A 23068-nucleotide genomic window follows, 5' to 3' on the forward strand; every position below is an offset into this window, starting at 1 on the left:
TATAAAAGTGTATAATAAAACCCATAATCATCCAAAATAGATAATATAATAGCATGAATTCTTCATAAATTATAAATACGTTGGAGACGTATCAGTTACTCGCAGCAATGTCATCAAGTTCTGCAAAGTTCAGTGGAGCCACCACACCAAGGAGGAAGCTACCTGGGAGCGAGAAGAACATCTCCACAACCACCACCCACACCTTTTTGCTAACCAACCCGAATCTCGAGGGCAAGATTCATATTAAGGGGAGGGGTAGGTTTGTAACATCCCAATTTTCAATTTGGATGTTATACATAGATCATTCATATGCATTCATATTTTATTGCATTTTGGTTTTTATTTGGTTGTGATCCAAGAAATCTTAAGCAACTGAAGGACCCAAGGAGAGAGTTGGAGGTTTCATATAAATTTCATTTTTGAATTTATTCAAATTTGAAAAGTGGATAAATTTGATTTCAATAAATTCTTTCCAACTATTTCAAAATAATAAAAATAAAGAGAGAAGATAAAAGGACTTCTTCAAAAACAGAGGAGAAATGTTGGAGAAGAAATTTGGGAGTCAAATTAATTTATTTGATTTTATTTGCAATTTTATTCGTTTGCATTGTATTAAATTAGGAAAAAAATTACATTTTTAAAAATTGCATTTTAGTCCAAACAAATGTTCACATTGTCCCAAATATTAGGAAGGGATGGTGAAAATTGTTTCTGGAATTTTATTTTTATTTTATTCAAATTTTTCTTCGTGTCGCTGGTTAAGAAGAATGCACGCGTGCCAACTGGGCCGGCCTAGCTGAAGCCACGCCAAGGCCCAGCTTGCCAACCGCCTCGCCGTCGGCCCGTGACCGCGCTGGATTCTGGCAAGGGAGTCTGGGTCGAAGCCGCCCGTCGCCCCCTCGCACAAGCCGAGTCGCTCCCCCCGACCTCCTTATAAGCCGTCTTCGCCGCCCCCTCTCCTCCCCAACTCGCAAGCTGTCGCCGCCCTCTGCACCGCACCGCGCCGCGCCACCGAGCCCGCAAGTCGCTGCTGCCCACGCAGACGCCGCCATTGCTGCTGCTGCGTGCTACCGTCGCCGCCCGCCGCCACCGGAGCCGCCACCTCGCCGGAGCCACCACCCCGCCTCGCTGTTGACCGCTTCTCTGTTGACCGAACCGGTATGAAAACTGTCCCAGTTCGCCGGTTTATTTATTCATTTTTTTAGATTTCAGTTTAGTTAGGTTAGATCGGTTTTATTTTTTTATTTTCATTAGTTAGCGAACGTTCGCCCGATTAGTTATGTTAACGAAGGAGTTCATTCGTTAGTCTCTGTTAGCGGATGTTCGTCCGATAGATTTTTCCTTTTTCTGTTTATTTTCATCCAGGGACATATCTGCGAATACTTTTATCACGATTTAGCCCCTGATCTTCAAACTAGCATAACTTTTAGCTCTTTGGTCCAAATTAGATGAAACAAACACCGAAATCTTCGTAACGATCCCCTCTATCCAGTAAACCAATTTGAACATGATTTTGACAATTTAAAATTTGAGTTTACTTCAGATTTGCATTCGATCTTGTTTTATTGTATCTTGAGTTTCGTAGCTCCGTTTGAGTTGATTCTTTTTGCAAATCGTAGCTAATCGCGTATACCTACTGTTAAGATCTAATCCACATAAAAATAATTCTATTAGATTTTGCTTTCAGTTTAGTTTAGTTATTTACTTGTTTCGAGTTTTATTTGGATCTTTTCTCGATTTCTTTTTGCATCATTTGCTTGATTGCTTATGTATGATACTGCTTTTCTATTCTAGATTTTCTGGTGTGCGAAGCTTGTTACTACGAGTCTCTAGAGTTTTCCGATTGTCAGCAAGGCAAGTTACACTTTGATCATACTTTTCAATACCCACTTTTTACTATGCATTAGTTTTGCCCCTCAAATATTTGCATGAGTAGAATTGGGAACATGTGGTTTGGTTGTAGTACTTGAGGTAGGAACCTGTTACCTTTGATCACCCCAGGAATATACGTTATGCTCATTTATTGCTTAGCCATGCTCATAGATGGGGATTGGATCATGATACACATGGAAGTTGTGAGAGATATAATTTTTGGATAACATTAAGGTGGCAACTTTAATACACATCTGGGTGGATTGGTTGGGGCACCTGGAGAAACCAGTGCTAGCCCATTTGGGAAATCCCGGAATACCTATGTGATTTTTCCTTGGTTCCCCACCCAGGCTCAAAGGGATCATATGATATTTCATGCCTAGAAACTTCCGTGTCCAGCCACAAGCCATTATGGGCTCTGGCATAGTTGAGTAAGTTGTGTGAGCTCTTGAAGAGGTGGACTAGCAGATGTAGGGGAAAGTAGGTGTACCGGTCTACCCAGAGTAGAGAGTTAATGCTTCAGAAAGACTATGTATCGATCTTTCGATCATGGATGCGGTCGAGTCTTGTGGGGAAAAGTGCACAACCTCTGCAGAGTGTATAAACTAATCATGGTTAGCCGTGTCCCCGGTTATGGAAATCTTGAGTATCTAGCAGTGGATATTATTGTTGATCTCATCACTCTTTAATTAATGAATTGGGTTTAATGATGATACTTGTTGGGATTTGAGTTGGAGGAACCTTCTCAAATATTGGTTTTACTTTGTAGTAAATAAAATTTATTCCTTTGTTGTAGGAAAAAATTAGCTTTATGCAAAACCTTAAACTTAGAGCCTCCACCAACCAAAAATGCATGTAGATATAGTTTATTGCATTCATTTGCTCTACAGTGTAACTCTGCCAGCATATTCCATGTGCTGACCTACATGGATGCAATGTCTCATGTTGTAGACTTTACTGACGAAGAATAAGGTGCGATACGTCATTGTCATGCATTCAGCTATGTCATTAGAGTTGATGGACTCATTTATCTTCGAAGCTTCCGCAATTATTTAGTTTAGATGGCCTTCAACCATTTTATTTGTGTATCAGATACTCTTTATGAGGACCTCAATGTAATAAGTGTGTGATTGAACTCTGTTATAATTCCTCGAGTACTGTGTGTGTCAGCATACCGATCCATGGATGACACTTAAGCACAGAGACTTCGGTCCATTAGGATCATGGTCGCTATAAGATCGAGATATTGAGTTTTTACTTGAGTTATTGCCAGGCACCGGACCAATATCCAAGAGACCATATCTGATGCCCGCAAACGATCTGGACGAAATTAAAAAGCAACTTAAGGAGTTACTGGAGAAAGGTTATATTCGACCAAGGTGTGATAGGTTGTTGTCATGCACTCAACTATGTCGTTGGAGTTGATGGACTCATTTATCTTCGAAGCTTCCGCAGTTATTTAGTTGGAGTTGGAGTTGATGGACCCATTTTATTTGTGTATCAGATACTCTTTATGAGGACCTCCATGTAATAAGTGTGTGATTGAACTCTGTTATAATTCCTCGAGTACTGTGTGTGTCAGCATACCGATCCAGGGATGACACTTAAGCACATAGACTTCGGTCCATTGGGATAATGGTCGCTACACACTCAATACATGCCATGTCAGTCTTGGTACTCTTCTGGTTTCCTGAAATTGCTTTACATGGAGTATTCTTGTGTTATCTAACTCTTTCTCAAGTCTACTTCTTCCAAAGCCAGCTCAAGACCGCAGTACATCACACTCATGTGAATGATGATCTCTTGTTTGAAAGAAGGATTCATAAGCATGGAGGTACACTTCCTATGCACATCATTTACTCTGATGCATATAGCCAAGATGCATGTAACTCATTGCTTACTCTGTCATGTTTATGCATTCACATGTTCTCATATTCCAACTTCACATGATTTCATACATGTAGGGGGAGTCTATGCAGCTTACATGTCATTCCAAAGCTTTACTTAATACCATGTATATCTTTAATCCTACGCTTTGATGTATGTTGTCATCAATTACCAAAAAGGGAGATTGAAAGCACAAGTGCTCCCTAGGTGATTTTGGTAAGTAATGTCAACATATATCTTGTTGAACTAAAAATTTTATCTAGTATATTTCAGATGAGTTCAACAATGGCTTGGTAAGGACAAGAAGATGTGTAACCCATTAAAAATGCTAAGGACGCATATTGGCAAGAGCTTAAGACTCTTCATTTCTATTTTAGTGATCCAAGATGACATTCAGTCCATAGGAAAGCCAATAATATTAAAAGGGGATGAGGTGTTGCTTAATGGTCTACTTGATCAAAGTGATTAGTGATATTGCTCCAAAACCCTCAGCCACTTTCTCATTTCCAAATATGTCCAAAACTCAAAGTCCAACTCGGCCCCATCGATTTGATCTATCCGGTGCCACCGAGTTCACTTGACATAGCCACTACCAGAAACCCTAACACTTCGATTACACCGATATGAATCTCGACGTCACCGATATGGCCCTGCAAAATCTTTGTTTCCCTTTGTAACATTTCGGTCTCACTGAAATGAGCAATCGGTCCCACCGAGTTTGCTTGACCAACTCTCTGTTTGCTCTTTGCTAAAATCGATCTCACCGAGGTCACACAATCGGCTACACTGAGATGAGGTTTTTCCCTAGCCCTACACATCAGTCCCGCCGAGTTGTTCCAGTCGGTCCCACCGAGATTCCTAACATTCACATTTTGAACTGAATCGGTCTCACCGAGTTCTCCTATTCGGTCCGACCGAGTTGGGTTGAATGTGTGTAACGCTTGGATTTCGTGTGGAGGCTATATATACCCCTTCACCCCCATATCCATTTATGAGAGAGCCATCAGAACGTGCATATACTTCCACTACTCATTTTTTGAAAGAGAACCACCTACTCATGTGTTGAGACAAGATAATCAAATCCTACCACAAGAATCTTGATCTCTAACCTTCCCCAAGTTGCTTGCCACTACTGGAATCAGGATCTTTGCCGTCAGCTAGCTCTTTGGTGTCTGCTAGCTGACGGCAAAGAGGGTGTTTGTCGTTGGCCTGCTCTTTTCCGTCTGCTAGCAAACGACGTAGAAGCTTTGCCATCCGCTAGCAGCCAGCAGAGAGGGAGGGTGTCCCACTAGCGAGAACCCCATAACGGCAACTTTCTTTGCCGTCTGCTAGCAAACGGCAAAGAAAGTGTCCAAACTAACATCCGTTAGCTAGGCTCTTTGTCGTCTTCTAGAAGACAACAAAGTGCTGCGACCCAACTAAAAAGCGACCAGCCCCCCCCCCCCTTCTCTTCTCTCTCCCTCCCCTCACCACACCCGCGCCGCGCCCCCATGCCCGAGCCGCCCCTGCCACCCTGGTGCCCCGGCCGCCCTGCGTCGCCATGCCGCCCTGCCCTAAACGCCCCACCCCGCCGCGCTGCCCCAGCCTCGACGCCCCGAGCCCGTGTCGCCGCCGCCCCGCGCCACCCCTGTCGTCGGTCGCCCTACCCTCATGCCCGAGCCGCCACCGCCTCACGCCACCCCCTTCGCCGGCCACCCCGTCCGGCCGCTCCGCCCCACCCCACCCCGGTGCCGCCCCGCCACTCCTCGTGGTGAGTTGATTTGTTTTTTGTGTATATTTTAGATTTAGTTTGTGTTTGTTTAGTTTAGGTTAGATAGGTTTGGTTAGTTTAGTTTAGGTTAGTTTAGGTTATTTTAGTTTATTTTAGGTTTAGTTTATAGTTTAGTTTAGGTTTTTTTCTGATTTTTAAGAATAAACAAGAAAGATGAACAAAAAGAAGTAAAAGAAGAAGAGGGAGAAGAAGAAGAATAAGAAGAAGAAGAAGAAGAAGAAGAAGAAGGACATAAAAAAAGAACAATGAGTAGAAGAAGAAGATGATGATGAAAAAAATAAGTAGAAGTAGAAGATGAAAAAAAAGAAGTAGGAAAAGTAGAAAAAGAGGGTCGCCGATGGTCGAGGGTCGCCGAGGGGTCGAGGGTCACTGGTCATGGATCATCGGTCACCGAGGGGATAGATGGTGGAGCCAGTGGGTCCCGCCGGTCCTGACGCCTTCCCCCGTACCAAAGGGCGCGCCCGGGGATGTGCGGGTTAGGGGGTTCCTCGATGTCGATGGAACCCTAAATAGCAAGTATCATCGGTGTGAGATACATGTGGTCGTCGGTGTCGAACACTACATCCACATCCCACAAGTGACACCAGCGTTTAGTGTACCGTAGCAACAGTTCTCAGGGTCGATGGCGGTCGAATACCTATGCGAATTTGTCTTGCAGCCTCTGCGATGACGATTAAAAGCCAAGTGTTGAAACTTGAAACACCCAAACTGACTCAAGTCGGTTTGGTTGTCTAAAATTTCAAAACTTGGCTTTAATCCTCATCGCATAGGCTGCCAGAAAAATTTGTTAAGGTGTTCGACCATCATCGGCCCCCAGAACTATTGTTGTGGGACGCCGGGCACCGGCATCACTTGTGGGACGTGGATCTAGTGTTCCACGCTGAGCGCCACATGTATCTCGCATCGATGATACTTGCTATTTAGGGTTCCATCGACACTGAGGAACCCCCTAACCCGCTCGTCATGTTGTAAATATTTAGTTAGGTTGACAGAAAAAACAATATTGCTATGTTACTCATCTTTCGTTTTAAATGTGCAGTTTTTTCGTCACTGCGAGGGTCTAGTGTTCGGCGAGCTCCGCCCCTGCGTTCGTGGGTGAGCATAAATGACATCTCCTCCTTCCCCCTTCATTTGCTCTGTTCTGGTCTTTGTGCTGATGAAACTTGCTAGCTATAGGTGTCTTCAATCATCAGTATGCGTGACCACTATGCATCTCCCATTCGAAAGGGTTACATCTATAAATATGCATGCATTTGCATATTTATAACCGTGATTCTTTAGAATTGTCCAACGTTATCCATGGACAGCCCGAGTATGTGTAGATTGGGTTTGTTTTCCCATATGCTCTGCTCCGGATCCAATGCAGAATTTCGTCAATGCCTTCCTGTTGTTCTCCGGGTACACATCCTCTCTGCTTATTACCGAGACGTGTATCAGAAGAATAGCCGGGAGGTGATGCAGAAATTTTGCATCGGATCCAGAGCAGAGCATGGGAAAACAAACCCAATCTACACATACTCGGGTGGGATTAGGACCTATCTTTACCTATTAGCGTCTAGGTTGCATGGATGTAAAAGAGTGACAAACTCCATTAACTAGTAAATATATACATTTTGATTTATGTATACATTTCTTATGTGTCTAGTAGCTAGGCAAGATGAGTGATCGTGCGTGGATGTACATCGGTCACACTAGTCAGAAAGACATGACCACTGAATGGTTAACAAAAACCAAGGGGGTTTCTGAGAGCCGCATTTGCAAATGGCCAGAGGACAACCTGGTGCCCCTATGTCGGGTGCAACAACTGGCACAAGAGGACAGAGGATGAAATGGACAAACAACTACAGAAAGAGGGGTTTTACACCAGATTATACGATGTGGACATTTCATGGCGAGTCTGCCCAACGTGCCGGAGCTAAGGTGCTTCGTCGTTGCACCGACGAGCATGGTACCGGGATGCAAGACATGGTGTAAGACTTTGATGATGCTCAGGACTCGGACGATGAGATGGAGGAATCTACAAAGGCCTTCAATGAAATGTTGGAGTCTTCAAAACATCTTCTCCACGAGCACACTGAGCTTTGTCAGCTAGATGCCATCTCACAATTAATGGCTCTAAAGGCTCAATTCAACTTGGCCGAGAATGCTACGACGCGATGATTGCAATGCAAACTCTCTGTTTCCTTTTTGTAACATTTCGGTCCAACCGAGATGAGCGAATCGGTCCCACCGAGTTTGCCTGACCAACTCTCTGGTTAGCCTATTACCAAAATCGGTCTCACCGAGTTTGTGTAATTGGTCTCACCGAGATTACGTTATGCCCTAACCCTAATGATATCGGTCCCACCGAGTTGACGTGTCGGTCCCACCGAAATTCCTAACGGTCACATTGTGAACTGAATCGGTCTGACCGAGTTTCATGATTCGGTCCCACTAAGTTTGATAAGTTCTGTGCAACGGTTTGATAAGAACATGCCTACACTTCCAACATACATTTTCTGAGAGAGAACCACCTACACTTGTGTTGAGATCAAGATATACCATTCCTACCACATAAATCTTGATCTCTAGCCTTCCCCAAGTTGCTTTCCACTCAAATCTTCTTTCAACCAAACTCAAATCCTTTGAGAGAGAGTTGAGTGTTGGGGAGACTATCATTTGAAGCACAAGAGCAAGGAGTTCATCAACTACACACCATCTATTACCTCTTGGAGAGTGGTGTCTCCTAGATTGGCTAGGTGTCACCTGGGAGCCTCCGTCAAGATTGTGGAGTTGAACCAAGGAGTTTGTAAGGGCAAGGTGATCGCCTACTTCGTGAAGATCTACCCTAGTGAGGCAAGTCCATCGTGGGCGACGGCCATGGTAGGATAAACAAGGTTGCTTCTTCGTGGACCCTTCATGGGTGGAGCCCTCCGTGCACTCGCGCAGTCGTTACCCTTCGTGGGTTGAAGTCTCCATCAACGTGGATGTACGATAGCACCACCTATCGGAACCATGACAAAAACATTTGTGTCTCCTATTGCATTTGCTTTCTCAAACTCCTCCCCTTTACGTTCATATGCAATTGTTTTACATTCCGCTGTTATACTCTTAGAATTGCATGTGTAGGTTGATTGCTTGACTTGTGCTAAGTTGCTAAAATCAGCCAAGAACTAAAATTGGGAAAAGGCTAGATTTTTATTGGGAAAACTTTGTTTTTGCCACTCTAGTTTTTGCCAACTTTGCTTATGCCACTCTAGAATTTGACATTTCACTTTTGCCACTCTTAGCTTTTGACAATATATCACTTTTGCCATTCCGTGGCAAAAGCAAAAAAATTAGAGTGGCAATTGTGATACATGTTAAAAGCTAAGAGTGGCAAAAGTGAAATGAAAAATTATCGTTTTTGCCACGAAATGGCATTTGTGATGTATTGTCAAAAGCTAAGAGTGGCAAAAGTGAGATGTCAAATTCTAGAGTGGCATAAGCAAAGTTGGCAGAAACTAGAGTGGCAAAAACAAAGTTTTCCCATTTTTATTTGGTCAAGTAGTCTAATCACCCCCCCTCTAGACATACTTTCGATCCTACAGGATTTTCCACGTGTAAAATTCTTATTTGCCGAAGGAAACATGTGTCAGGTCGTCATTGGGAGTGTCATCCCTACAATGGGCGGAAGACGCCTATGATATGTCGACATGTGGCACAACCCAACAGTGGCCCATTTAAGGTAAAAAGGCTGGCCCAGCTAAAGGCCCAACATATTTTTTCTGACACTAGTGGGCTGGCCCGTTAACAGCCTACCATGTTTTGGGTCAAATTGAGGCCCATATCAGATCAGGCCCGTTCACAGCCTGCATGTTTTGGGCCAAATTATGGCCGATGTCGAATAAGGCCCGTTAACATGCCTCTATTCTTTTGGGCCCATTCTAAGCCAGGTTTGTATTTCAGCCTCTTAAAGACCCATTTACCAGTTTGGTCTGATAATAGCTTCAGCCTGTTAGCGGCATGTGGTGCATCTAGGACGTTGTCGGCCCGGTTTAACTTTAGGCCATTTAATGGCCCATGCAGAAACTGGGCTATTTCTTGTCCGAAGTAACTTTAGGCCTCTTAACTGCCCGTAGTCTTTATGGATAAATTTCAGCCCAACTCGCCTATCAGCCTGTTAATGGCACGTGTAACAGTTGGGCCTAATTACAGCATGTGTTGAATCTGGCCTGCTTACAGCCCATCTAATAATGGTCAGTGACACTGTTGGGCCTATAGCCCGCATTGATACCGGCCTGCTTAAATCCCATAATTTTATTGGTCCAAACAGGGCCCGAGATATATTTTGGCCTATTAACGACTCGTCCTATTTGGGCCAAACACGGGCCCTAGGCAGCTTTGGCCTGTATTGGCCCGTGAATTTTTCGGCTCAACGCTAGCCCAATCTAGTTTTTAGCCTCTTAAAAGCCCATTGTATTCTATGGCCCAGCAGGACAGAACTTTACTCGCCTGTTAAAGGAGGAAAACTACTATACGTTTAGACCTGCTAATGGCCCTAAATGATTACAGGCCCACATTTTGGCCCATATGAGTAAGGGGCCAGCCTGAAGACCGACAACATTGAGATCCATTGAACCTTCCGGCCTAAATTACATCATACCGACCAAGAATAAACCTAGACTATGCAATAATGAAATTACGACATATTACATCCACTAGGAATAAAAGTTCACGATCGGTGATAATAAAGCGCAACATGACCGCAGATTACATACACTGGGCATCAAAGGTCACCACCAGTGCATATAAACGCGCCGACAAAAGAATATACAAAACTGAGAGCACTTCAGAAGGCATTAGGCCTGGCCAAGACAGGCACCGCAAGCAGCCGAACAAGCTGATGAGATCTGAGTTGTGTCAAAGATAGATGCTCCATCCCTAGCTTTATAGCACCAAAGTGCGCAAGGCAGTCCTTTGAGATCTACCTTGCATCATTGACATCAAGTCGGAGCTTAGCTGAAGCAAGCCTTCCCTCTTTAAGTTGAGACTGAAGAAGTCGAACTGATTGAGGCAACGACTGCACAGAGGTTGTCTCACAGCTGCTGGTGAGTAGCTTCAACTCACTGTATTCATCAAGACAGGACCTTGGGGTCATCTTGCTCTGTTTAAGATTATCTTCCCTAAAGTTTTGCTTGGCATAAGAGATACAACTTTGAAAGAGAAACCAGGAGACACGTAACAAGTTTCACAATTATATAAGAAAATAAATGGATATGTTCTGCATAAGGAACATGTTTTTACAACTACAATTTAAAACGGGTAGTTGTTGCAAACATCCAATTAGATGTAAACAACAAAGTAAACATTATTGAAGGAAATGATGCCTATCCAAATCTATACTAGAACAAAGTTTGAAGGCTCGAGAAGGATGAACTTACATGACATGTTAACACGGGCTGGACAAAGCCCTTCTCCATGTCGTTGGAAGGATAATTCAATAAATTCCCCAAAGAAACTTCTTTATAAGCGTTGTCATTATTCTACATTTTGCAAAGAGTAAATATAGATCAAATAATATTGGAAGAAATAGAAGATAATGAAGATCAGGTGTGGACTGGTGATACATAATCAAATAGCAATTAACTAAGTACATCGTTACAAGGCAAAAGGTACTGACAAGAGGAATGCAGACATGAACATGTGCAGTTGCATTGGCTTTATTCAACATTTTGGTAAGAGTAAATGTAGATCTGATAATTTGGAGGAAGTGGAGGGCAGGGTAGATAAGATGCCGAGTAATGCTATACAATCAACTATCTCGCAATGCAAATATAGTAATACCACCATTGTCCGTTATTACTTGTCGCTCAAATGGATGTATCTAGCACTATTAAGTTCTCAATACATCCAAGTGATCAACAATCAATTCGATATAGAGGGAGTACATAACAACAGGTACTTACATGAGCAATCCAAAACTTCATAACCATTGTGTTAATTCTAAATTTATCTAAGAGTAAATATAGATCTTATAATTTCGAGCAAAGGGAAGATAAATAAGCAAACATTTATAGTGATGCTACAAAATCAAACAGCAATGAGTGTAAGTATGCTGACAAAGGGAAGAGGTACTAACAAGAGCAATGCAGTGCCCAGTATTGTTGTGAGATCCTATGATCCTTGGAGCAAGGAGATTCATCTAAAATTAGTTTTCATACAAGAGAGAAGGTAAGGCACATGCATAAATTTAGCATTTCAAATTTTGAAATGATATCATAGACAGTACCTGACGCTGGGCTCCCAACAGTTCTAATAGGGGTTTGGCCAGTGGAGTAGGGGTAAACTGTGGTACAGTTGGGCGTGTGCTTTCTATGGCTGCTAATATATCTGATTTAACAGGTATCACTACCTTCTCCAAATACCTAGTTTGTGGTTCTTGAGGATCTGCACTCACCCTCTTCCTTTTGGACATCTATTACAGAAGAACAACATTTGAGTGGAAAAACATAGTATGATGACACATGGAATAGGTACAGAAAATGGATAGGTATGGCATATACTCATATATGATGCTTAAACTAAGTAGATGGTGGTGTAACAAAGTAGAAGTAATGCAAGAGGTCATATGCAAAATATGTGCGACCAATACAACCTTGCCAAGTTAGGGAAAGCACCTTGATGGGTGAATAAGATAGGCCATCCTCCCCCATGCCAAGTTTGTTAGCCAGTAGATTGTTCCGCAATATTCCTCTCGTGCACCCATTCTCATATTCATTTTGATCATGTTCAATACCTGACATGCATGAAAACATAAAAACAAGTGAGATTATCTTTGTAATGCAGAAGTGATTCTAATCCAATATTGCCTCCCTGTAAACCCCTTTGTGCTATCTCTGCAATTCTTTTAAGAGATGCCATGCATGCTATAATTTGGTGTGTGCATTAATATAATGTGGCCTACTACTCAAAATATGAGAGCTCCAAAAGTGATGATACTTCGCAAATGACAGCTTCAACATATAGTTAAGAAGAACAAGTCGACTCAGCCTGACAGGTTCAAAATATACTAAGGGAGAACAACTCAACCTGACCAGTCGACTGCAAATGTCTCTGCTACTCTTCCCAACAAGGAACATACTTATTAAAGAAGAGAAGATGATCATGTTAAAGAAGATCAGAAGAGCAAGCAGATTGAATATATTACAATGTTTTCTATACAATGTTTGTTGCCCACCCATGATGAACCAGAGCACACAGAGAAATACTATTCCTTCCGGTCTCTCCATATATGGCTCACATGCATTTCAAAACTGAAGTAGGAACATTTAGCTGACAAATTAAACATGTCTCAGTTTTACTAATATGAGCATAGTATCATATTCGAATTTTTACAACTAAGCTTGTCTAGCTCGATGGGTGGAGCAATGCTATTACGACACAAAACACGTAGGCTGATTGTGGTCAACATAAAATGGGAAGCATGATGAGTATTGCCGTGGAATTGTCACGGCAGATGTCATAGTGTGAGGACTTAGTCGTGGAGCCATCGCAACTAGGTTAGCTTAAAGGGGTTAAACGGGACAAAGGACACAGGGAGTTTATACGGTTCGGCCCCTTGCGGTGAAGGTAAAGGCCTAATCCAGTCTGAGGTGGTATTGCTTATGTCTCAATTTACCAGGGAGCGAATCCGCATGACCTAGCTTTCGATCTCCTGTTTTCTTCCCTAAACCGTTGCCTGGACGTCCCTTTATATACACAGGTTGACGCCCAGCGGCTTATGGAGTCTCGGCCGGCTCATAAACAATGTGTCCGGCTTGGTGACTAATTATACTTTCCTTACAATATAAGTCATACACATATGGCGGTTTACCCCTATGGGCCTTAAGTCGCCTTTGGGCTTTGGGTTTAGCAATCCTGCTTCATGAACCGCCATCTTCAACATATTCATGGGCTTTGTATTGATGAACCGCCATTGGTATAACCCGGCCCCTCCTGGGTGGGTCATACCCAATAGTCATATCTCCAACATTAGGCCCCAGGTTGATTTGAACTTGTTCATGTCAATCTTGAACACTTAGAAAAATCCTTCTTCCTTTATTCTTGCGAGATCTTATAACCCGCCATGACGTCACCTCTTGCAATTGTGGTAACCTGCCGTGACGTCACCGGTCATTAATATTACACAAAGCCCAAACCTTAATAAATCTTTACTTTTAATGAAACTCCGAAAATCCAGGCGTCTGCGCCGTCACATATCCATTTTTTGGTCTCCTCGATTCCCATGCATGCCACTTGTCCTTCCAGCCTTATAAATAGGGCCAGGGGTCCCTGTCACTTTCCCCCTTGCCTCTTCGTTTGTCTTCAACCTCTCTCTTAATCATTGAACAAGCCTCCTAGATGCAGAAATCTCGCCAATACATTAACTCTTCTACTGCTACAATACTAGGTTTTAATTTTATTTTATTTTCCGAACAGCGTCAGATCTGAAATTGCCTGCCCCAACCTGTGAAACCTGTTTATCCAACACTTAGCATAATTTTTCTCTTGACAGATCTTAAATATCAGTACTGTCATGGCGGGTTACATCACCAGTTATAACTAGTCATATGTCATTAGGCCCCATTTAAGCCGCCAATATAAATATATGATGTAGTATTTATCTTCGGCTTAACAAATCAACCTAAACCGGCAATATGTCTTTTAGGCTTTTCCTTTACGATGCCGAAAATAGTTCATGCAATTGGGTTCCTTCTATTGTCACCAAAAATATGCTCAAGGACTTTGTCAAAGTCGGCTATTTACTAGCAAAAGATGTCCTGCATTGGCGCACTCCCAAGCTGAAGGAGAAAAAACCTCAGCCGCAGGATGGTGAGATCATTCTTTTTACTGATCATATGAACCGGGGCTTCTCACCACCTGGATCCAAGTTTTTCCGAGATGTTCTGCACTTCTTTCAACTGCATCCTCAAGACATCGGGCCCAAATCCGTGTCAAACATCTGTAATTTTCAAGTATTCTGTGAAGTATACCTTCAAGAGGAGCCCAGTGTTGAACTCTTTAGGGAATATTTTTATCTGAACCGGTAGAAAAAATTTACCAATGGCCCCAGCTTAGAACTTGGCAGGGTCTCAATTCAACGGAGAAGTGATGCTATCTTCCCCTATGCTCACCTGGCAAGTCACCCCAAAGATTGGAACCAGACATGGTTTTATTGTAAAGACACCTCTCCGGCTGACGAGAATCCACTACTGGGTTATCGTGTCCAGCGGCTCGATACAAAACATCATCTTCCCGAATGGCTTACCACTGCTGAACGTTCAAAGCTTGCACCCACTATTGCAAAGGTCAAGGCCTTACTGGGAAATGAGTTAACCGGAGTTGACTTGGTTTGGTCCTGGGTTTCCTGGCGAATCATACCCTTGAGCCGCCGATTCGGCTTAATGTGCACTTATACGGGTGGTGCAAAAGATCCACTATGCCACAACTCCGTGTGTTTAACTGATAATGTAGTCAATTAAATGACAAAGACGCTTATGAACGAGAGCTTGGAAGACTGCAGCAAAGTGAGACTGAACCCTTTCTGGAAGCTTAACCTGCCACCAGATGTGAGTCTTTAAATCACTTATTTTACCTTATCATTCAAATGTTCTATTAACTCAACTTTGATGAATTTCACAGGCTGAATCCGATTTTTGGAATAAAGAATATGATCATGAAGCTGCCAAGAAAGCGAGGGCCAAAGCGAAAACCGCCAAGAAGAATAAGAAGAAATTGAGCGCTTTTGAGATGTTTGAACTAGACGACAGCTCTGAGTCGGAGGTAGCCCTTGATTCCCTTGGCTCCTTTTTCAACTATCTTATTGACACTGATTATCATCAGGATGACACGTGGGCCAATCAAGTGGTCAAAGAAGAGGTAACTATTATTTCCCCCGACTCAGCGCCTTTGCCAAGACAGAAAATTTGACGGGTAACCAGGAAAGTAAGATTTTCACACCCCTTATCTCCTTTGGATCCTCACTTTCTTTTCAAGCAACATCAGCATGAGAACCGGTGACAAACTTGGACCAGCGGAGGTGAAGAGTTATCCTCCGGCTTACCATATACTCCAGCTCCACGGAAACGTCGAAACAAGGTCCTTCCAAATTTAAACTCTTTTGTTCCTCTAGCGGGTCTCATTCGCCAGCCACTTAATTCTTTCGATTCAAACTATCAGGAGGCTTCTTGCTCCTCTTCCGGCGACTCATCACAGACCCAGCTGCCAGCTTTCAAAACTACCCCTGGGTAACAACAGTTACTTATTATTTTGTTCCTCCTTGGGCTCTTATATTTGTACTGACCTCTCATAACCCATGAAGTGGAAAGGCAAAAACTAGCAAGAAAGCAAAGGTGATCAAGCCGGCTCAAGACCCCAAAGTCAATAAACCGGAGCAGCAAATTCCAGCGTTTGACGCCTTCGTCAACAACTAGAAGAGCATGTTCATGATGTTCCACCTGAAATTCCAAACCTTTCCAGTGACCAGACGAACATCAATCCTTTGAGCACTGAATCATCAATCCAAATTAAACCGTCAGGAACACATGCCGACAATGTTATGATCACTGGCACCAGCTTCAAAGAGTCGGGACAACCTACTGTCTTGGCCAAGCACTCCACCAAAGAAGAATTTATTGAAAAGCGAAAAGTGAGATTTGACATTGCCAACTATTCTCAGTTGAGAATTACTGAAGTACTCTCTGGTTATCTCAACCAAGTGCCTACCAGCCACGACCTTGAAGTTGATATGGTGAAGCAGATGCATAAAAAATATGAGGTATGAATTCTTGCTTTAATAAGTTATGCATATCCTGTCAGCCCCCAAGTCTACTGTGTATGATAGGATTGAATATGATGTAGGCTTAGGATAACCATGAGTATAAATAGCATCTTTGGTAAAATACTTCAAAGTACGGTTTTCACAATTCGAGTTATACCGGGACTTTAACAATTAACATTGTATCTGTAGCCCCCAAGGGTTGGTTTAATCAGCATGAATGAACCGATACTGTTCACCATTGTTTATAAATGAAAGCTTACTTGTGTAGCCCCCATGAGCCGGCTGTGGTTGTTTATGGCACAACCGGGTCATCATAAAGTATTAATGAAACCGAGCAATATGCATTATCCCCCATGTGCCAAGTACTCTTGCTTGCAAAGTGCTTGGGAATTGTTCATAAGTGCCTTTGTATGAAGAATTTTTCTGTACCCCTTAGCCCCAAGTGTCGAGCGTTGTTGCTTGCAAAAGGCTTGGGACTTTATTTCTGTCACCCAAATATGAACATGATTTCAAATCTGAGCATATACAAGACACCACTGCTCAACTTCAATCGCAATTGGCTGATGTGAAAACCCGACTGGAGCTCCAAGAATCTGAGACCCGGAAAGCCGACTCAAAATTTAAATTTAGTCTGGATGAAATAGAAAAACTGAAGACCAGTTTTGATGCCAAAAGAACCGTCTAGGCTAAAGAGAAAACTGCTCTAACGCAGTGGGCTGAAAAAGTGGAAGCTGCTCTTCAAGAGGTGACCACTGAGCTTACCTGTTTAAAACACCGTATATTCCAGATGGTGTCTGCTATCTTCGGTAAGTATGATTGTGAGCATCATAACCGAGTCTTACCTTTCATGTCATAAACTATCTCTGATCAATCGGCAATTGTTACACAGGTCCTAGAAGCAGCAATCTTGGTCAAGAGATGCTTGTGAAGCTCAAAGCCGTATATACGCTCGTTGAACAGCTATATACTCGAACTCAGTGCACGCTGGCCATGATTTCTCCAACAAACCAAGCACCCACTCTTTTGAATGACGTCTTGAAAATACTTTCTGTTCTGCCTGCTAGGATTGAAGAGATAAAACGGTCATATGCAAGAGCCAGTGTCGTGACAGCATTAAGTCAGGCTAAAGCATGGCAAGCAGAGCTAGACCCAGCCGAGCTAGCTACTAGTTATCCAAGCTTGAAAGAAGATGGCACGCCCTTTGACAAGAAAGACTTTGCTGCCTGTGTGAAGGAAATATGTCCCCTGGCCAGTCTGATTGCTGATGAGACGGATATTTCAAAATATCAACTAGCTTATGACATGGAGAATCAGAAGATGGCCACGCCAGCTTATAAAGTCACGGATCTGATCCCTCCAATCCGTAAGAATACTTTCGCCCCTGAGGTTGATCCGTTCGAACTAATAGATGATGAAGCTAAATTCCAAGCCTTGTGTGGCATCGATTGGTCATCACCAAACTTCCAGACAACAGAGGAGGACGAAGAATCGGAGAAGGATGATCCAGAATCTTCAAGCCGTCAAGGCCAAGAAGATTGATCCGCTGGGCGTTTCATATATTTGATCTTTTGAACACTTGATCATTTTGGCTCACTGGGTCAAGTAATAGGCTAGTGAAACTTTGATCTGTCGTTCCATCGTGCATGATTCGTTGTGCGCAACATTGCTGATCTGCGAGTTGAAAAACCACCACTTTATGCTTACGATAGCATCAACCAGATTTAGCATTATCCTGCACACAAATATATCACAAGTGCCTTGTGATATTTGATCACACTGCCGGCTTATCATACCAGTGCAGTAAGGGTAACAACCCAAAAGATTGAGCATATAATGGCCTGTTGAATTGTTATATGATGCCAGCTTACAACGCCATAAATAGCAAGGGGTAATGTCCCAAAACTTAGAGCACAATGCTTCCAAGTATTTAATATCATCGTATACTGGCGACTTATAGTCCAAAGCCAGGCAAAATTATAAAAAACCACGAATATACTCAAAGATGAGCGATAGAAATTAAGGCTACATGGCCTGAATCGGTTTTTATACCATATGTCAATATGGTACAAACATGAACCCAAAAATGTTCGAATAGAAAATAATAAAGCAGAAAACAAGGCTTTCATAGGCCGCCAAGCCTAAGTCTCAAGTGCTTTCAAAGGGCCGCATAGCCACTGAGTTAAACCTTCATGCAAACCTTATAAGCCGGGCCTCACATGACCAATCGTCGTTTTAAATTTGACAAGTACAGGGTCTTATATAAGATTGACTGTCGAAAGTACGGCGGGTCATTCTAGTCAACCTGGGCGGAGTGGCAGACTTAAAAAGGCAGGATAACCCGAGTTTTTAGGTGAATACATCTGGCTTCCAAGCCTGGCTTTTAAGCCTATTACAAGGGTCATAAAAACTCTTGTCCATTGAACAAAGAGCCCCCAAGTAACATTTTATTAAGGACATACAAGCCAGATCAAGAGAGTAATCAAGGCTCTGCTCGTTAAGTAGGTCGCCCCCAAATGATATCAAAGCAGGGTACCTATGTTTGAGTTGTGCTTTGCAATAGACTCTCTTTGGTCCCTTTATCCTGTGTAGCAAACCCCCATGTGACCATATGAAGTGTCAATAAAGACTCATTATTATCAGAAATGAAATGACAGAGGCCCTGCTTTATTAGGGATACCAGAGGTGAGTGGACGGCCTTTCCCTTATGATACTGACCATTATTCTACGTGTTGGTATTAGCCACAAAATCCAAACTATTATCAGCCTTGTGCTTACCATTGCCCCCCTAATTTGTCGGGTTATGATGCTGCCCCTTCATGTTGCCACTCTTCTTTCCCTTTCTCGGCTTTTCATCATCAGACTCGGGGTCCTTGGTACCATCAGAGTCAGCATACTTAACCAGAGCTGCCATCAGCTCCCCCATGTCGCTGCAGTGGCGCTTGAGCCGCCCTAGCTTCTATTTAAGGGGCATAAAACGGCAATTCTTTTCTAACATCAAGACCGCTGAGCCGGCATTGATGCGATCCAACGAGTGCAGGATAGTTGAGACCCGGCGCACCCAATGGGTTGTTGACTGACACAGGTGTCCAAATCCACAATTAACATAGGTTTCTTGCACGTATCTTTAAATTTCTGAATAAACCGGGCTTTTAACTCATCCATGACCCAATGGAGTTGGCACGTAGCCCTTTCAACCAAGTACGGCCGTTCCATCCAACATCCTGGTGAAATACTTAGCACACGCAGAATCGCTAACATCCAGCAGTTCCATGGGCATCACATAACTCTCAACCCATGCTTCAGGGGGTAAGTCAGCAGTGTAGTTAGGCACCTTGCGAGGACCATTGAAATCCTTAGGCAAACGCTCATTACATAGAGCCGGCACTAGACATGGCACACCCAAAGTTCTGAAGGTCACGCCTGTCTCCATCGAAGTTGTCGGATGAGCCGGAGAATGCTGATGAGCCGCCTACTGAGACACCAGCTCAGCCTCTCGACGCGCTCTACCCTGATCCACCACATTCTAAGCATTAGCTCAACCATGCGCCGGGTCATGTCCACGGGGCGGGTTGTGGTATCGTCCACTGCTGGACACAGTCGGCTCATCAATATGCCTACTATAACTTTTTCTTGGACGTGGTGTGGAGTGGATACGGTCCCGAATGTATGAATAAGCCGCTTGTTGAGCCACGGCCGTCTAGAGTAGTTCCCCAGCTCGTCGTATTTCCATCATTGCAGGTGATTCGCCTTCAACCGGTAGAGCCGCCAGCCGTGTCACCGCAGCAATCATGTTATCCAAAGGATTAGAATAATGATTCGGTGGTGTCGGTACATACTGAGGCAGAGTAGTGTTCAGACGGGGTGGCTCCATCGGGCATGGCTGAGCCGACACTCCAGCCCTAGGCGCTTCAACCCGGTTTATCTCCGGCTGGTTACTAGTCCCCGCTCCAGGCGTGTTAAAGAGGTTTCTCGCATTGTAAACTAAAGGTAAACAAGTCTTATGCCTCCTCCTCATGACTTCATTTGAAGCGTTTTGATCCATCATGAGCCGGAAAGACTCTGACTGAATCCGTTGTGCCTGAGCATCTAAAGCAGCCTTCTCCGTGGCCATCCTGTCGTTCTCTGCGTTCAGCTCCTCCTTGGCTTGCACTATCTCATCACGCAATTTTGCAACCTCTGCATTGTGCTGAACTTGATTTGTCGGGTTAACCTCCGATGTTAACAATGTTGTCAGACTATCCAGCAAGTCGATCAAGACCTGAGTCCGCAGGCGCACAGGGCTCCTGCCCTGGCTGCCATTGCCATTGCTGACCCAGAGATCATTGCTGCACAGTCGAAGAATTCTACACTGGCTGTGTACCAGCCATGAAACTCGCGACCCTATTCGACGGCTCATAGGGGTCCAGAATACTGTCACCATCGGAATAGCCCACAAGCCAGCCATCTTGCAGTTGGCACAGCGAATCAGTTTCACCAGTGGACGACTCACCATCAAAGTAGACGACTGTCTCACCACGAGACACAGATCTATCCTCAAATTCCGCCCCATGGATGAATCCCATGAAGGCACGCTTCACGGCAGGCTGAACTCGGGCGATTCACGCGCGCTGAGCCGTCTCGATGATGTCAGTGCAGATGTCTGGCTCAGGGCCCGGTTCGCCGATCTTGCCAACAAAGACGTGGATTCCGCCGAAGGGGACCTGGTACCCGTACTCAATTGAGCTGACCTCGGGGCCCCATCCTGCATCGTCAATGTAGAGTTTGTTGCGATGACTCTTGGTCATTCGACTCATAGTGTATCCCTTGATCCCTTCGAAGCTGCCCTTCAAGAACTCAAAACCACCGTGCGCCGGCCCCATGGTGGGCGCCAACTGTAGTGGAATTGTCACAGAATATGTCCTAGTGTGAGGACTTAGTCATGGAGCCATCGCAACTAGGAAATCTTAAAGGGGTTAAATGGGACAAATGACATAGGGAGTTTATACTGGTTCGGCCCCTTGCGGTGAAGGTAAAGGCCTAATCCAGTTTGAGGTGGTATTGATTATGTCTCGATTTACCAGGGAGCGAATCCGCTTGACCTAGCTTTCGATCTCTTGTTTTCTTCCCTAAACCGCCACCGGGGCGTCCATTTTTATACACAGGTTGATGCCCAGCGGCTCACGGAGTCTCGGCCAGCTCATAAACAACATGTCCGGCTCGGTGACTAATTATACTTGCCTTACAATATAAGTCATACACATATGGCGGTTTACCCCTATGAGCCTTAAGTCGCCTTTAGGCTTTGGGCCCTTAGCAATTTTGCTTCATGAACCGCCATCTTAAACATCTTCATGGGCTTTGTATTGATGAACCGCCATCAGTATAACCCGGCCCCTCCTGGGAGGGTCATAACCAATAGTCATATCCCCAACAAGTATAGTGTTCACCGTGGCAGTGGGATGGTAGATCTGATGCTATAGATCGTGCAAAGGGTAGTTAGAAACCGATGTTCGCTTTGAAATAACAACTAAGATTTTGTATGGACAAGAAAGTAGAGTCAATAAGTGACAAAGAAATGCAATTATGTTGTCTCTCTATATGTCGCTACACGCATTTGGAAACTCAAGTGGGACCTTTAGCTAACCAATTAAGTGTGTCTGTTGACTAATATTAGTATCATATCACAATCATATTTAAACAACTAAACTTTGGAATTATGAGTATTGTGTTGTTTAGCTTGAAGGGTGGAGTACTACTAGTACGACAGAAAGCACCTACGCAGATCATAGTAGAGTAGAGAAAAGGGCAAAACCCTAAGCATTAAGAGTAAAATCAGGAAAGTGGAACTAGCTGGACCATATGGGCTTGTATTGTCAGTATGACAAGAAAGAGCTACATAAGAACAAAACAATGACATGGCCCGCCCAGCCCTAGTCCAATATACAAAGGAGTGAAGGTAAATTTATAAAAAAAAATGGGATCCCCTATAGTCTAAGCCATCTGGGCCGCCCAATATTTTAACTGTAGCTCCGCCGGTGTGTGGCGCACATGCTTTTCGAAACAAATATAGGAACATTAGGTGACCAATTAAACATTCTCTGTTTTAGTAATATATGAGCTTCATATCAGATTCGTATATCAACAACTAAGCTTTGGAATTATGAGTGGCATCTTGTTTCGCTTGATGGGTTGAGGTCTTGAGGAGCAGTGCTAGCACGACACTAAGCACCTACGATGATGGTAGTGAATATAAAGGGGGAAAACCATAAGCTTTATGAGTATAGTGACCATGCCATGGCGGATCTGAAGGTGCAAGTCGGACAAAGGCTACTTCGCAACCAATGTTTGCTTTCAACTAGCCACTATGATTTGGTACGGACAAGAAAAGTACAGTAAACAAGTTAGATCTATTTTCGGGGTGAGATCAATAACTTAAGTAGATATGAAAGAGTAGCACCTCTCTTGCGACGTCGTGTATGCCCCTGCTGATACGTTGAGGGTGCTATGGGTGCGATGGCTGTCGGCGGCGCGGAAGAAGACTTTAGACGGCAGACGGCCAGGTTGGGGGAAAAGTCCTGTTGCCGTGGATGAGGCAGTCGTAGGAGCGGCAACGGCAAGGTGCATGATGGTGCCGATGAAGCGAGAGGATGTGATGAAAGGATCTTGGTCCGGCGCCGTGGATGAGAGACATCCATCTCTTGAAGTGGACGACGGGGTAGGGGTAGCGGCTCCGGCAAGGTGGAGGATGGGGTGGCAGACGAAGGAGGCTGGCCGCGGTG

The sequence above is a fragment of the Triticum aestivum genome, chromosome 3B (genome assembly GCF_018294505.1).
Source record: "Triticum aestivum cultivar Chinese Spring chromosome 3B, IWGSC CS RefSeq v2.1, whole genome shotgun sequence".
Taxonomy (NCBI): Eukaryota; Viridiplantae; Streptophyta; class Magnoliopsida; order Poales; family Poaceae; genus Triticum; species Triticum aestivum.